The 16,459-nt window shown below is 40.6% G+C and overlaps 1 protein-coding gene across 4 annotated transcripts in view; it reads right to left on the reverse strand.

Moving 5' to 3' along the window:
- The window catches only part of PRICKLE1 (prickle planar cell polarity protein 1), a 65,876-nt gene that overhangs the window by 24,791 nt on the left and 24,626 nt on the right, over positions 1–16,459 (reverse strand). Inside the window, exon 1 of one of the 4 annotated variants that reach the window (XM_064422465.1) lies at positions 2,257–2,438. The exons of 2 other annotated variants lie outside the window; for them this stretch is intronic. The gene's annotated coding sequence lies outside the window, so the exon portion shown is untranslated. One more of the 4 variants, XM_064422467.1, reaches the window with a different exon arrangement.

Here is a 16,459-nt window from a genome sequence, read left to right on the forward strand (position 1 = left end):
TGGGGCAAGAATAACTTTTTAGGTTCGGATTATTTGCTTTCATCAGCAGATATCCCACACTGACCTTCAGACTGCTGCCATAAACTCCATGCACAGAAAGAGGAACTTAATAGATGTGCCTAATGGGCCCATCAAAGAAAAGAAAAAAAGAAAAAAGGCTTGAAATGACCATCTAGTTAACTACAGTTTCATTAAGAAATTGACAAATCAAGAATGGAAAATACTGACAACCAACATGGTGCCATTATACAGCTGGATTAAGAATGTCCTTCCTCAATCAGATCAAAAAACCTAAAATTTTTCAAGACTTAGTAACCATGCAAATGTGTGTAGAGGGGCCTGCTTAGCAGGAATGAAACCCACTCTGGTGGAATTTTATGTAGCTAGTTTGCACAACATGAAGCCACAGAAAATACGGAATGCTCACAAACCTAGACTGGCTCTGTGCTAGGACCATAGAGCCTCAGCTTCCTCCTGTAAATTAGATTAAGGCTGGATTTACTTCCCTGCACATCACACAGGTAAGATTACACTTGGAGAAATCTGCACAGTCCAAACCAGCACGTAGAGCAGGGTGAGAAGCACACACTCAGCACTTCTTAGCAAACCCAACAGGATGATGACTTATTAAAATTCCAGGTAGATCAACTTCTGCTTGATACCATTGGACTATGTCACAATGTGACTGATTGATCCTTCAAGACATGTATGATCAAGTTCCATCAGCAGTGCCACTGGGACAACACACCTGTGAGGGGAATATCAGACTTCCTGAATGAGGAAAATGAACAATGCTGGGAAATGGAAGAGGGCAGTTAGTACTCTCCGGCTTAGATGCTAAAATAAGACTTTTGTACATAATTATGACCTTATTACTCAGCTGGCATCACTGCAATGGACAAGTTGAAGCCTCTTGATTTCTCTAATCTACAGAAGGCAGTGGAGCCAATGGAAAAAGGTCAAAAACCTGAAGCAATATGCTGGTCCTGCCAGCAGTGGATTTACAATAGAGATCCGTTACCACACTGAAAATGACTGAGGTAAGTTTACAAGATGCAATTATCTGTAGCTTTTTCCCATTAAGTCTTGTAAGTCTCTCAATGAGAATTTAAGAGCATATGTATTTCAAGTCCTGTGTGAAGTTAATAACTTCACAAGAGAGAAACAGTGGAGCAAGTCATTCCCATTTTGTATTATCAACAAATAAACGCTGGAGAGCAAGTTTTTGGATCCAGCTATTACCTCTAATTACACATCTCTATGAATAAATGAAAACTAGTTTGCATTTTTTCCCTGATCATTAGCCTCATTTACACAAGTGTTATGAGGCCAGTTTTTTATCCATTAGTGAGAATTAAGTGATACCCTGCTGAGTGCAGGACTGTTCAGACATGCTGACTGTGGAGCAGCTGCTCTCCTCCTTTGGTATTGAATGTTGATTAGCATCATAGCACATGACACACTGCAGGGCATATTGTGTGTCACACTACAGCATACAACGTTTAATGAGAACCCAAAGCAAACCCCACGGCTTAGAAAGCCAGCCTTTGCTCTGAGCACCAAGGCAATAATTAAACACATGGGTTGTCCTGGGAAAGACTGAATCCCTTGAACAGTGGGCATTCGTTTTGGGACAATGCTGGCTACCTGAGGCAGAGCTGTACATTTTCTCAGTTATCCTAAGCAGCACCAACTGTACCCACTGCCAAATAGTAGTATCTTGTCACATTTTGCAGGAAGATACTTATGTATTACCCTTGCAATTCTGACTGATGACACAGAATGAACTTTCTGTACCATTAGACCCACACAGAACATTTAAAGAAAGACACAACAGCTAAGAAAACAGAGTGCCCTATACAAACCCAACTCCTCAAATACAGGTCAGGGTAAGCATTGACATCCTGTAACTACTAATACACCACTGGCATTCTTTATCAGCTGTCCTCATCCGAAAGATGGGCTGATACCACCCTTTTCTTGCACAGATTCATTACTTATTTGAATGCTGCTTTGACAATACTGTAAAATAGCACATCACTGTATCACCAACATTTTGCTACTTTGATGCAGTTAAATGAAGGCAAAGAAAAGCTTTTCACAACAAAGGAGAAATTAATGTCACACTGTTCAAACTCTGGTTATGTTACAAGAAAACATTTTTCACCATAAGGGGTAACAATACAAGAGTGTTGGATACATTTCTGCCTCAACCCACCTGCAAAGGAGAGTACATGAAACACTGGCAACAGTTACCTTGGCTTGTTCTGAATGACAGGAACTTTGCCCTTTGATTAGTAAAGGTTTCATCATGCACATCTTTTATCTAGAAGACAATGCAGCACCAGAATCCACTTTTCAAGCTAAATAACATGTTTTGATCTGCATGGAGATCTCTTGGTTATGGATCCTGAGGCAAAACCCTCTGGGGGGAGCACACCAGTTCAGTCCCTGGAGTTTATCTAATTGCCACCACAGGTGTATGTCTGCTTCAAAGATCAGAGCTAAAACCCTCATGTGAGAGGTGTTAGAAGAAATCAGACATCATTAATCAGAATTATGAAGAAACATAAAATAATCCACTGTGCTGTTCACAATACAGTCAATTTGAAGGAGAACATCACAGCATAAATAACAAGGGGTTAAAAAAATTTACATCTACAGCTCAGTCCATGGAAACAGCTAAGGTCACTTTTCTATTTCAAAAGAAAAAGGAGAGAAAAAAAAAATCACAGGATGACCCCAAACTGCATGCTCTCTTCTTTTTTCCTCCCACAACTCAAGGGCACAAAGACATTTTTCAGATTTGGCAGAGAGAAGGCACTTCAGAGGCTGGGCTTTGTCTTGAAAGGGGTGTTATCTTATGCACTGAGTTATGCCAGAGATCTTTATAAACTAGTTCCTATTTTTCATGGCACCTGCCTCCTTCCCAATAAATTCAATGAGACTTGCTGCTAGAATACTTCAGTAAACAGATAGAGATGATGCTACCTCTGCAAGGCAGCAGTGCCAAATTTTTTTTCTGGACAAACCACTGATCACAGTTCAGTCTCAGTAAGGGTACCCATCATATAATTTCTTCAACCCAGCTCCCCTTTTCACACCTTCAATTAAGTTCTCATGTACCACATATGCAGAATAAACTAACTGCACCTGTATCTTGTTGGTGCAGAGGGATGTTCTGGGCACTCCTGACCCTACTGTCTCCCTGGAGGCAGACAATCACCACACAGGAAACCCCCAGGGGCAGATGGGGTGAGCAGGTCCCGCTGTGTCCCTGCTGAGAACAGTGCTGAGAGCCTTCAGCGCCCAGCCCAGGAGGCACTGGAGGCTCTGGAGAACACTCACATCACAGCATGGTCTGGGAGGACCAGTGAGACACAAGCCATGAACTTTTGGTGCAGCTGCAGTGTCAAATACCCTCTGGACCCCAAAACCCGGCACCTAGAGTACCTTGGCCCTCCTTTAAAGGAAAGAACACTCCAACCAGCTCTGCACTGGCAAATTAAACAGCAACAGGGCCCAAGTTCGAGCCCCAGGCTGCAGTCACTCACACCCTTTCACTGCTGGTACACTTCACGGGGTAGTTTGAGTAACTGGCACTACTGGGCACGGTGAGTGGGATACAGGAAAGGCCACGGAGTGCTCCTGCCATGTGGGCCAGGAAAGGGCTGGGCTTGGGTTTCTCCATCCTCCCTCCACAGCCCCCCCTAAACAAGTCTTTGAGCCCATACTTTAATGCAGTACCCCAACACATGCAACAGCCCCCCTCAGCTCCCTGATGAGTATTTCACACATGCTGAATGCGAAAAAAGACAATCCACCAAAAAGCAATGCCTGTGAAAAGGGCACATGTGTGCTGCAGTGCACACTGCAGGGAAACTATGGGCAAGGGCAATGGATTTGGACAGTCCAGCATCTGTCTCAGCGTCAGAGGACCAGTTACTGCTAAATGAAACACTGCCCAGATAGGTTGCCCAGTGTTGGCTTTTGAGAAGTCTTCCACTGACTTTAATAAACGTGGTTAAAATGTGGAATAGTAACTGCTGTGTAACTGCTGCCTTCCCACAAGTTTTAGGCTTACATAAGTTTCCTTAGAATAACAGAATCATTTAGATTGGAAAATACCTTTAAAATCATCAAGTCCAACCGTTAACTTAAGACTGCCAAGTCCACCACTAAACCATGTCCCCCAGTGCTGCATCTACACGTCTTTTAAACACGCCCTTAAAAAAATAAATTTTGGAACTATGATTTACTCCAGCCTGAGTGCTGGAAGTAGTTATAAACTTCAATGCAAAACATCTAAGTTATAAAATACTTTCAGAAACTCTTCCATCATTTGGAAACTTTTTGATAGAATCAATTTTTAATAAAAAGAGCTTTTAGCTATATACATTTGAGAAGCAAATGCAGAGAGACCATTGTTACTAGACTGAAAACAAAATTGGAGAAATTTGAGACTCCTTTTTTGAGTTTGGATGATTTTTTAATGCATATTACACTTAAAAAAGAACCCTAGAGTAAATGCAAAAAAGCAGAGGGACTTTCAGTGTCATTCACACAGACATTAATTTCAGAAGATACTGCTGTTTTCAATCAAGTTTAACACTGTTAATTTTTTCTCATTATCAGCAAAACAAAAAAAGTACATGCTGAGGACAAGGAAACAGCTTTGTTTATCTTCAAAATCATGTGCTTACCAGAACTAAAGTATGTATTTGCCATATGTGAGCCCCTGCCCCCCTTCTTTAAACTACAAATTCATTAATATAGCACAGCAGTGCTACATCATTAGCAAGGAATAAAGCACATTTTAAAGAGCAATTAAGTGGCATAAAACTACTTGGAGAGAAAGGTTTTCCACTGCAGCAGTGTCTTGTGGAGACCAAAGGGGAAACCTGACACGAAGGAATGTCAGCCTGAACTTGATTAATTTGTACTCAGAGCAACACTTCCCGTCCCCCACTGCAATGGCAGCAGCTTCCTACATTGCTTTGCTGTATCCTCCCTTAGAGCTTTCTTCTGATCTCATCCACGAGATGGATTTGTTCAAATTGACATCTTTAATAGAGTCATATCTTCTCTGCTATTGTCTCAAACTTCACAACTCAAACCATCTGTATGGGATGTGCGGGCTCCAAGAAATGGCTGCTTTTCTAAACAGATTGTGCAACGTCCCAGTTCAGAACATGCAAAACCCACGAAACACTCCCACAGACCACAGCAGCCCTGCCACAACTCACACTGTGCTCTCCTGGAATGGTCAAACTGGAAATATCAACAGTTCAGGACAGGGACACAACATGACTCAAAATTCAGGTAAAGTCTGAATTTTAGTTTCCTTCTTATTGCTTTTTTGTTACTGGGATTTGAGACAAGAAGTCTAATGGTTCAGTTTTATGGCTCAGAAAGAAAAGACTTGAAAAGCTCGATCCCTATTTTAAATGAAAGCAGATTCTCACTCACACAAAAAAGCTCAGTGTTTAACAGTGCTTTGCTTTCAAGCATTATTATGTCGTTGAAACAAATGTTTCTATGAGGTTTAGTGTAGAGGAATTTATTTAATTTAGTTTATTTCTATTGCAAAATTAAAACTGAAGTTTGTTAAATAAACTTCCTGGCTTTAAAAAAAAAGAGAGAGAAAACAGTGAAAAAACTTTACATTTGTTCTATGAAGATCCTAAGCGTATCCTCAAAACTCTTCTCCTTTCCCTTGGGAGTTAGGATGCTCAGCAAGTTTGGCTCTTAAATCAACATATGTTTGTTATTTAAGTTATACTCTCATTGTTTCTTTTCTGTTCTGTGACATGACTATCCCTTCCAAGCCTGGAAGGAGCATCTTAGCTTGTGAATATTACATTACCCCCTCACCTACTAGACTAGAGAGAAAACACTTTTGCTACATAGAAAGCCTGACAACCCTAAACAAGCTACAATAAAAAGCAAGACCTGATAAAAATTCCATTACTTGCTTATCTGCAGAGATTCTTCCCAGTTCAAAGGGTCAATTTCCCAGCAGGGCACCAGTGCTTATCAGCTAGTTCTGCTGAGCCTTTCAATTGCAAAGAGAAGTGTTGCCTCCAACTGGCATGACAATGGCACTATTAAAGAGGCACTTCAAAGATACAGATGTTGTAAATGCTTTGATTTTGCCAAGTTCTCTATGCCATCACTATCCAACAGACTTTTTCATGTAGAGGTCAGAGTCCTTACTAAGCAAATGAAAAACAGGTAATAAAATAAGTCACGTGAAATGCAGCAAATCCATCACATGCCTCCACACCCAAAGCAGGTCCCCTTCTTCTCCTGGGTACAGAGAAGCCCATACCTGGCCAAGAGAGAAACAGGGCTACCACAAGATAAGGTTCAACGAATCTGCTGCAGCAGGTCCAGTAGGACTTGTGTATATCCCACAAACCTGCAATTTTCCTTCCCACGGGAGTAAATATGCAGACAGGAGTATTACTGAGGAGGACTTAGAGGAGTGGACACTTGCAAGAGCAGATCTGTTGATTATCTGATGTCGGACACACCAACCTGGATTCACTTTAAGCAGGCTGTATAGGCAGGACAGCCGGAACTCCCTTGGATGATTAAAGGGACATGAGGTTTGTTTGTTTTTTAGCTTGCTATAAGGTGAGGACACAGCACAGTCAGCATGGTCACTCTCTAATTATCACAGGATCATGTAATATAGGTCATGCTTGTTAAGGTGCATATGTGGTCATCCCACATCTGCCAGTTTGCATCAGCACTGGATGCACATACCTTTATCTAGATCTTGGATGACTTGCTTCAGACCTTTCCCAGTATTTGATCTTCCTGCAGTGTGACCTTCCGTCACACATAAACCATATGTTTTAAGTAAAGGTCTGCTGCCCTGAGCACAAGAAGTATGCACATCATTCATCTTTTAAAAATTCCTTTTCACTTAACTCTCTCTCTACTTTCTTTGGAGCAACAGCCCAGAGTCTCAGCCCTGTTTTTTTAGGCCAACCATCTGCCTGGATACAGCAGCATCCTTTGCAAAGAGCACTGCAGTCTATTCTGGATGTCTGCAGTGCAGTTCCTTCAACCTGTTAGCTTGCAACCCTTCTGATGCAGGTAAGAAGATGTGCCAGAAAGGATTGTAACAGCAAGAAACTTCATTTTCACATGAATGAGGACATGACAGGAAGCTCTCAACCCAAAATGTTTCCTGTCTGATCAACAGGCCACAATTTACACATAGGAGTAAACATAGTGACCCACAGCAAACCAAGGTCATCTCCTCTAAAATATACCTGTTGATAGCACAAACAAACCCTGACTAAATTAAGTTTTAATTCTCAAAAACAGTTTAAACTCAGATATGGATTAGATTCAATCTTCACTGAGGGAATTACCGCTTTTCCAGTTACTGTACTTCCCTTCTAATGGGAAAAAGCCCTTTCCCTTGGATGTCCCATATCAGCTTTTGCAAGCATGATTACAAAGAACACATGCAAATGAAAGCTATTATATTATCACATCCCACTAAGGTCACTACATCAGACTCACATACTTTCCACCTATCCCAGCAACAAAGCTGCAAGAGCAGTTTATGCCAACACATGACACCTCGCAGTGCACAACCACAACACAGGGCAACACTGTAGTTTTAGTAAAACTGACCAAAGCAAAATAAAACCCTAACCTCCATGGCTGACAGGCTGAGGTGTGATAACACACAAGTTACAAACAGTTTTGTCCCACGGCTTTATTCCATGTCAGCTAAAGTACATTGATGTGCCCTCTCCCTCCATGCCCACCGCAGCAAAGCAGTACAGCTTGTGGTTGTCACTTGCACACTTTAGTCTCTCTCTTCCTCTCTTTTGTCCTCTGCCTCCCACCTCCCTTCTAATGCATCACCTTTCAATTAGTCACAGAAGCAAAACACACAGTTCTCTGATCTCTTACATGGTCTTTTATCTACAAACGTTTAGTACTCGCCTTCTCTCTAGGAGGAGCATTCTTTTCAAGAAGAACCTGCTTTTCAGTGAAGAAGACAAATTGGAGGAATTTAGTATAGATGTTTTAAATATTTATGCTAGCAAGCTCTATGCTTTCAGAAATACATTCAGAAAAGATTCTCTCAAAAGTTAAAACCAAGCAGTTGTTCCTGAGTTTTCCAGGTGTGTACCGGTATGGTTACACAACCAGCATGTACACCAGTAGTCCCTTCCCTGAAGATGCCCACTTTCTTTAGACCTCAAAACTTGAGCATCTGTACAGATAACTCTTTGAGCCTCTGTAAACACATTGCTTTAGGTGTTCATGCTGAAATAGAAAGCATTTCAACATCAAGTCATGTACAGCACTCTGACAGATGATGCTCTAAACCTGCGACCAGGGAAGAATTTTATTACTCCAGTGGTTGCCAGGGACCATCCAGCCATTTTAATCTGTTAGTAATTACATGCAGCTTATTAATTTCTCCCTTTAGAAGAATTCTGAAGCTAGTATTAATGAAAAATGATCGGCAATATTCAGGTATCTAACAACATTTAGTAGGCTTTACAGGAATAAAAAAGCTAGAGTTAAGATTTCAAGTTTAGCAATGAGGCATGAATTTCTACTACCTATATAACACACATTTATTTAAAACAACTAATTTACAGTGGGTATAATCATCATGCCATTCTGCATTGATTTTTGCAAATTTTATATTAGAAAACCATGGGACAGCAGGCTAAAATGACTGTGTAAGTTTTAACTCAAGGAGAACAGTCAATTTAATGCCACTCTTTAAATGCATACATAAGCAGGGACCTGACTGACAAAACAGCTCTATCATGAAAAGCTTAGTTAAAATTTAATCAGTTAATATCTAGATGGCTTCCCTTGACAACCCTGCTGCTGTGCAACCTGTCATTTTGCAACATGATTTGAGGAAAAATAAACACTGAAATAAGGTTTTGCAACATTCAGCTTATCCTGAAACATCTCTTCATTAGACCAAGATACAGGAATAAGCATTTATCAAAAATACCACATGCCTAACTTTAGAGTGTAACACACAGTGTAAGCAACCCAGGACAGCCCTGGGAGCCAATGTAAGCAAGTTTCAGTATGTAAAGTTTTATCAGAAACTGATGGACTAGGTTTTCTGAAATAGTTACTACTGATCTAGAAGATCTGATCTCTTCCTTAATGCTATTATGTCTCAAGTCACTCCTTCATCACCCTTTTGGGTTTGCTCATGTTGCTTATCACATTCTAAGCACACCTCCCTAAGAAAAATCTTGCTGGAGAGTTAATTTCAGGGGGTTGGTAAGCAAAAGGCTTAAAATCCTCTTTTGTATTTTAGCTATCACAGTTGCCCACTTGTTTCCGGTGAGGGTGCTTCAAAGTGCAAGAACAGGCTAGCTCATCCAGAAGTCTGGAGGGTTCAGAACTTAGATATGACTCCAAATGGAGTCAGCGAAGAGAATTCAGCACTGGGCAACATGCCCTTTGCCATATGGCTGCTGGGCTGCCTGCCAATCACAGCTCAAGAGCCAGTGCTCGAAATGGTAAGATAAAGAATTACAGCAGTCTGGGGCCGGAGCCCTGAGCTCACACATCTGCACAGACGTGCGTGCCGACACCAAGGAACAGATCAGAAACAGAGACCCATGAGCTGGTGGAGACACAGGCTCATAAAGCCACATGATGCAGTGCAGCTGGATATCCAGCTTGGCCCAGCAATGATATAGCTGCATTTGCATGGCTCTTGTGCTGCTAAAATTGGAAGTCTCTTGCATTCCCCCACAGCTTCTGCTTCCAAGGAAGTAGAGCCAATCTGGGAATGCTGAGAACACACATCTGGGGCCTAGAAATGCTCCAAGTGAAAGCTGACAGGATGAATCACCATCTTCCTGCCAGCTGAAGGATGGGAAGAGATTTAAGAACCAATCTCTTTCCCCATCCTCATCCCCCATCCTAACAAGGAGCTGTGATACCCAGGAGCAGAAGGAGTGATTCAGGTGAACAGGAGAGCTAAGACCAACAGTCTGGATCTGGAAACAGATGCTCATCAAGGGAAAAAACATTCCAAAGAGAAATGTTCTAAGTGCAAAGCTGTTTAAGGGTGAGTTTCAGATACTTGACAGAATGTAGAAAGGATTGTTACTTTCAGTTAAATCTCTAAATATCAGTGAAACTATGACAGCTTAGGTACAAACAGCATTCATCTACCAAACAGCCTAAAAATTAGACTGAAGCTTTATTTTAACAACCCCCAATGGGATAAATAAGCAGCAGAGTCAGCACTGGCAATATTGGGAAATGGCCAACACCAATGCAGCAGATTGAGCTGGGACCCAGAAACTGGGAGGAAAGCTGCTTAGGAGGCCCATAGCCTTAGGCCAAAACACAAGGCACTGCTGTGCAGAGCAGGGAAGGGAAGGACAGACAGAAGACAATTTCTGTTAAGCCACATAAATCACTGGAATTGCTTATAGGGAAAGAAAAGTACCGGGATGAGAGACTTGACCATGCACTGGAGGCTGTTTGAGACTGGATCTTGGTCCACCAGGCTGCAGCAGTGCCAGGAGATCTCAGGGAAGAGGAAAGGGACAGCAGGAGCAGGCTCAGTAACAGCATCTGCACTTCCAGAGGCTGCCCTTGCAGCAAGGCCACTGCTGGTGCAGAGCCACCTTTCCTGAAAAGGCAGAGTTTTCAGAAGAGCAAGCCAGAAAGCCACAGTAAACCATGGCTAGAGGGGATGATCTGCTCAGTGCAGAATGCAGTCTGCCTTACACTCAAGCCCAGCATCTCCTGCTCATTCCTCTCTCCAGGAATAACGGTTGCCCAGCACTACAAGTGAATTTTGCATCAGATTTTTTTTCTGCTTAAGATCTTAAGGTAACCTCAGGTTTCAACTATTTTTCTGATGGCAAAAAATATCCATGGTAGTCTGCTTGCCAAAAGGGAGGACCTGCCCCATCATCTGTCTTATGACATTATTGTGTTGCAATACAAGCCTTGGGATTTCTCTCCCCAGGGCCATCTCAGTTTTGACAACTTCACAGCAGTACTGATCCAGACACTCTCTCTGTCTCTCAGCAGTTTGGTTGCTATTCTCAGGACAGGACTCTGAAGGGCAGGGAGGGAAAGATCTTGAACCAAGACAAGGGAGGCAGAGCACAGGGACTGTGAGCTACAACAAAGACAGGCTGGGCTGCAGGCTCTAGTTCTACTTACAAACAAGATACACACTACATGTGTGTATACGTATGTATACACACACAGCCAAGGCTATAAGCAAGCAAGATGATTCCAGAGCACTTAAGGACACAACAGTAGACAGGTTGATACAAGCAAGTAATGGCACAATTTAAAGAGCACGCAGCTAAAAGATGCAAAGTAGTTTATTCTAAGAAGTACCTCCATCTATCTCATAGTGGAATTATTCATTTTGTATTCAGTAAAATTTGTTTCCAGAGTAATTAATGCAAACTGACTTCAGTACTTTCTTAATTATTTGTGTGGGTACAAGAAGCATTTGCCCCGAAATAACTTGAAATCCCCAACAAGCTTAACAAGCCTGAAATTGCTGGGGATTTTTTCCTTCATTTCAGTCTATGGCTAGAGCCTGAATAGCTATGCTGTATTTTGTGTAAAGCCATGGCTGCTTTTCCTAAAGTGCTAGCCTAACATCCAGGTGATACATCTCTTCCATCCACCTGATCTGCTGCACTCCAGGGCCCTGGGCCAGACATGCACCGCTGAAGGAGAAAGAAATCTGCTGGGAACAAGAACCATCCACAGAACATATATTTCATAAAGCTTCACCAACAGAGAAGAAATAGGTTACCCTCTCTCACTGTCAGTCCCATAAGAGGCTCAAACTTGTTCAAGTGGCATGAAAATCTGGCTTGTTTCACCAGAACTCTTCCAGTCACTGCAAAGCCTGAATGCAAGCACGTATCTGTGAACACATTTCACTTCACTAGGGCAAACAAATCATGGATATTCTTCTCCCCAGCAAGAGAGACATTTCTGGAGCTTATCTTCTGGAGCCTTGTCTGTGCTGCATTTCCAGTGCACAGCATTAAGCACATATGAACTAAATTGTCAAGAAAGACTATCTCCCCTACCTCTCAACAAAACCCCTCAAGAAATTCAGCTTCTCAAACCACATCCTTATTAAAAAAATTAATAAGTACTTAGTCAGAAGGGTGTGTGCAAGCCACTAAACCAAAATTCCTAAACTCTAATCCTTTCCAACAATAAAACTTTCTGCTTCTGCCAAACCACTTGGTCCATCTGTTTCACTTTCTTTCCTGTAGAAAGGAGAACGTGGCTTCCTCCACAAAAGCAGTCTGTGGACTTGGATCATTAAAGTGTCCTTTTCCAAGTAAGTTTTTCTTACTTGCAAATAATTTTCACACTAAAGCTTTAGGTCTGGGCTAACAGAAAACTCAGGTGGATTGTACAAGTATTAGTTCTTGAGCCATTGCCATACACACGGGATTATCTGCTTTTTGATGCTTGTGTTGAAAAAACAGCTGAAAAAAATACAGGTTTTGGCTTGCATTTTCCTGACAGTTGAGGGATGGAGAAGAAAGTATTTTCTCACATAAAATGTCTTCTTGAAAAGAATAAAATCTGAAGAACTAAATAAGAATTCAGCCAATCTTCTTCAGCTTTCAACATTTAATTCAAAATATCAACATTTTGAGAATCCAGGACTTAGAGAAAGTCTAAGTAGGTATTTTCTCCAATGTTTTCTCATCACAAAGAAAAATCTGATGTATTAAATGGAGAATTTATTTTTAGTCATTAAATAACTAATTTAACACCTTCTAATACTTCAGGGATGTAAATTCTGAAGAAATTCCATTTTTTGTCCTGTACCTTGCAAACCTTCAAAAACACATGCCGTGGAGAAGCTGACCACCACTCCATCAAGATGTAGGTAACTAATCCAACACATGTACAAGAAACAATTATTTAAAGAATATATACCACTTAACTGCAACAATTTCTATGCCTCCTACTTCGAGGTACAAAGCAAAGGTGGCTTGAGAGCATCCTCAAAAATGTCTTCTGCAGGCTACCTTTAGAGGAATTGCTCCTGTGGGTGGATATATGTAAATAAGTGTTCCCACTCCTTAGGGTTTCATATGGAAACATTTACTAAGTTACACCAGCATAAATGGCTGTAAAATCTCAGAACAAACCTTCTCCTCCAACATTAGATACTTCACCTCAGATTTTATTAGTAATGAAAATGTTCCACAGGAAATAATAACTATAGCTTTAATTAGGTAATTAAACCTGTTCTTGAAGACTTATGTAATGCAAAAGAACAATCATTCAGATGGAAAAGTTTAAACCTACTAATTACATGCATGCACAAGTTACAAGGAAAAGCTTCTTTCTTAAATCACTTAAATTTCTTAAGTCTTACATTAAGTTTTGCAAAATTACATGTTCAACAACCAGCTGTTGTGCATCAGAAATGATGAGCTTACTAATGCGAACCTTCTATTTCACAGTGCTGCACTAAAAGCCCCAAATTAATTCTCATAGATTAAGAAGACTTAGAAGAAGTAAATCAAAGGATCACAAAAAGCTCAAGTCTGCTTTCTAGATCCTCTTGATTTTAGATGTGCCAAGAGTTTGGAATAACTTCTCCTTACACAATTGTAGTAAATATTCATTCCCCACCTGCCTATTCCACCCTTCAAGAGAGTGGTAATAAAGATAACTCAGCTGCTCATGAGGCAGCTGTCAAACCATCCTCCTATAGAGCTATAAAAAGTACAAGGATTAAAGAGGGTGGAGGAAAAATCAAGTACTTTTCTTAGTGGGAAAGTATTCATACAATTGTAAATCTGAAAGCTCTGAAAAATTAAGACAAAGATGTTCCCTGTACAGAGGAGCCCCACAGATACTCAAGGGGTTAAAAACTCAGTGCTTTTCATTCTCTTTTGCAACTTGTTGCTCAAAATATGTACAGCATATGTGCTGCATCTCAAAATTAACCTTCCTATGATCAGCCTCTGGCTTCATAAACGTCGGAAAAAGGATAATTGCAGTTATACTTATTTGTATAGAAAAGCATTTAGATCCGTTTACACCAGTGTCTCAAGTAAAGAGTCAGTGGTATTTTACAGCAAATCGGCCAGCTCTCCAAACCTTTTAAAATAGTCTAGTCTTGCCTTGCAGAACTTGGACCCCAGAAAGTAAAAAACCACTGATCTTCCACACAGCTCCCCCTACTGATTAGCTCTTCATATGTTGTCATACTGCAAAATATTTATACAAGACCATTCAGCCATACAGATTTTATAACTGGTCAGAAATACTTGAGTATTATTATACAGATATTTAAATATCAGGTAAAGAAACCCCAACAACAACACATCCAAAGAAGTCAGCCTTGTATGCCCAAAAGCTACTCAGTTCCACAAAACCACTGGGGAAAAAGAAAAGCAAATATGGGAACAAAAGCAACCGTAGTGAAACCCACAGAGAAGTCCAGCTGTCTAGAAGTTGGGACAATAATAATGTTGAACTTTCTAATATTTACTAGCTGGAAAATGCAGTTTCCTCCTTTTTCAGTAATATTTGCTTATGTAAAGTCATAGCAACATTTGTTACCGGTAGAGAGTAAATGAGACTAAAATCTTCTACCTAAAGAGATCTATGCTTGGTGAATACTCTACAGATTTATCACTGTGTGTCTAAATTTAGCAAGTCATTTGCCATGCAACCGAGAAGACACCACAAGAACAATAAACAGCTTTATACTACCCAAGTACCCAGTTTTAATATGACTTCAGGAAGAAAACAACTGTTAATAACCTACTGCCCATGAGAAAAACACTCTGTTCTCTTCTGTTCTCTTTGGCCTAAGAAGCTACATCAGTAAATAAGATACTCAGTAGTTACTTCACATGACCTAGAGCATCAAGGATTCACTTGTGCACATTTAGATTATACAAAAATATTAATTATGATCCTCACCACTGCATTAATAGGTCAAAAATATAATTCATGTTCAGACTGCATCTGCTCTTTTAGCTGAGTTCTTTAACTATAAAATCTACATACACATAACACCTCCTTCACATGGTATTTCCCTCAGTGCAGCACACAAAACTCTCAACATGTGCTTTCCTCCCTTTTTGCAGCAGACAGAGAACAACTGCTCTTGATGGGTGTTCCCAAGTATTTGCCTTGGTGTTGCAATTTAGTAAAATAGTCTGTGTTTATTCACACCTCTTGGGTCCCCCAATATTGTACTAGACCACTAAGTACCAAAGATTGTGTCAGTAGCCCTCCCATTTCTTCCTGTGACTGACATGGGCTGAAATATCAGTGGCTTAACAGCATGAGGCCATTCAGCATGTACCAATATTATTTTATTTTATTTTAAGATCAGTGGAAGCAGTTACTAGGTATAACAACACTTGTAAAGAAATAAGAAAACCATGCTTCACAGCTGCTTACACTTCAGCCCAAAGACTGTGTTTGCAGCAACCAGCCAATGCTGTGACTGCTTTCCAGGCTTTTTTAGCCAGGTTCTGGTTATTGTAAAGCCTTTATCTTGACCTTCTACAAACAGATCTCCAATTACAGGCAAGCATGTCAGTATACATCCATTTTTCTTACTGTAATTCTGTTCAGAATTCCTTCCCATTCCAGTTTTTCCCTGCAGTTATCCTGCAACTCATGAAACAGATGCATAAAATGCCAATTTTTAAATACACGTCTCCCAAGGAATACTAATGATCTCTAGCTTCAGAAATCTTGATGTGCTTTAGGAATGGCTAGACAGAGCCATCTCCTGGCTAGACAGGAAACAGAACTTCTGTAAATACACACCTTAACATGTGTGAACAAGTTATTCATCCGCTGCAAGAGAAGACCTGTGTGCAGATTCAAGGGTTGGTTTCAAAGGACAGTCTTGACCATCAGCAAATCATAGTTCCTCAAATCAACCAGTTAATAACTGCATAGATGATGGAGAACAACCCATCCTGTTTGCTACTAGGCTTTTGGAGAGTATGGATATAAAGTTAACAGCAAGCCCAAAACCTGGCTTGAGAAATACTGACACAGCAGCAAAGCTTTATTCATTTGTCCATAACAGAAGTGCCAAAAAACACCCAGGGATCAGGAGATAAATCACACACAAACTTGGTCAGAACTGAGAGGCATGCTAACCTGCAACCCTGACTGATTTCCTTAGGCATAACTAAACTCAGTAACCTTCTCACCATCAATTGACACAAACAAGTAATAGTTATGCTTTGGGGATCTTGTTCAGGATTAAGTTAACATGACCCAAACCATAAGGTATTTTAATTACACCCAACTCAACAGGAACTGAGATAAAAAGATAAAAAAAAAATCTTTACTTAGTGTTGATGAGTTTAACCCCAATTGAGTTTCTAAGTATCTTGTGATGTGGATTTGACTTTTAAAAAATCATAGAACA

The sequence above is a fragment of the Passer domesticus genome, chromosome 5, assembly GCF_036417665.1.
Source record: "Passer domesticus isolate bPasDom1 chromosome 5, bPasDom1.hap1, whole genome shotgun sequence".
Lineage (NCBI taxonomy): Eukaryota > Metazoa > Chordata > Aves > Passeriformes > Passeridae > Passer > Passer domesticus.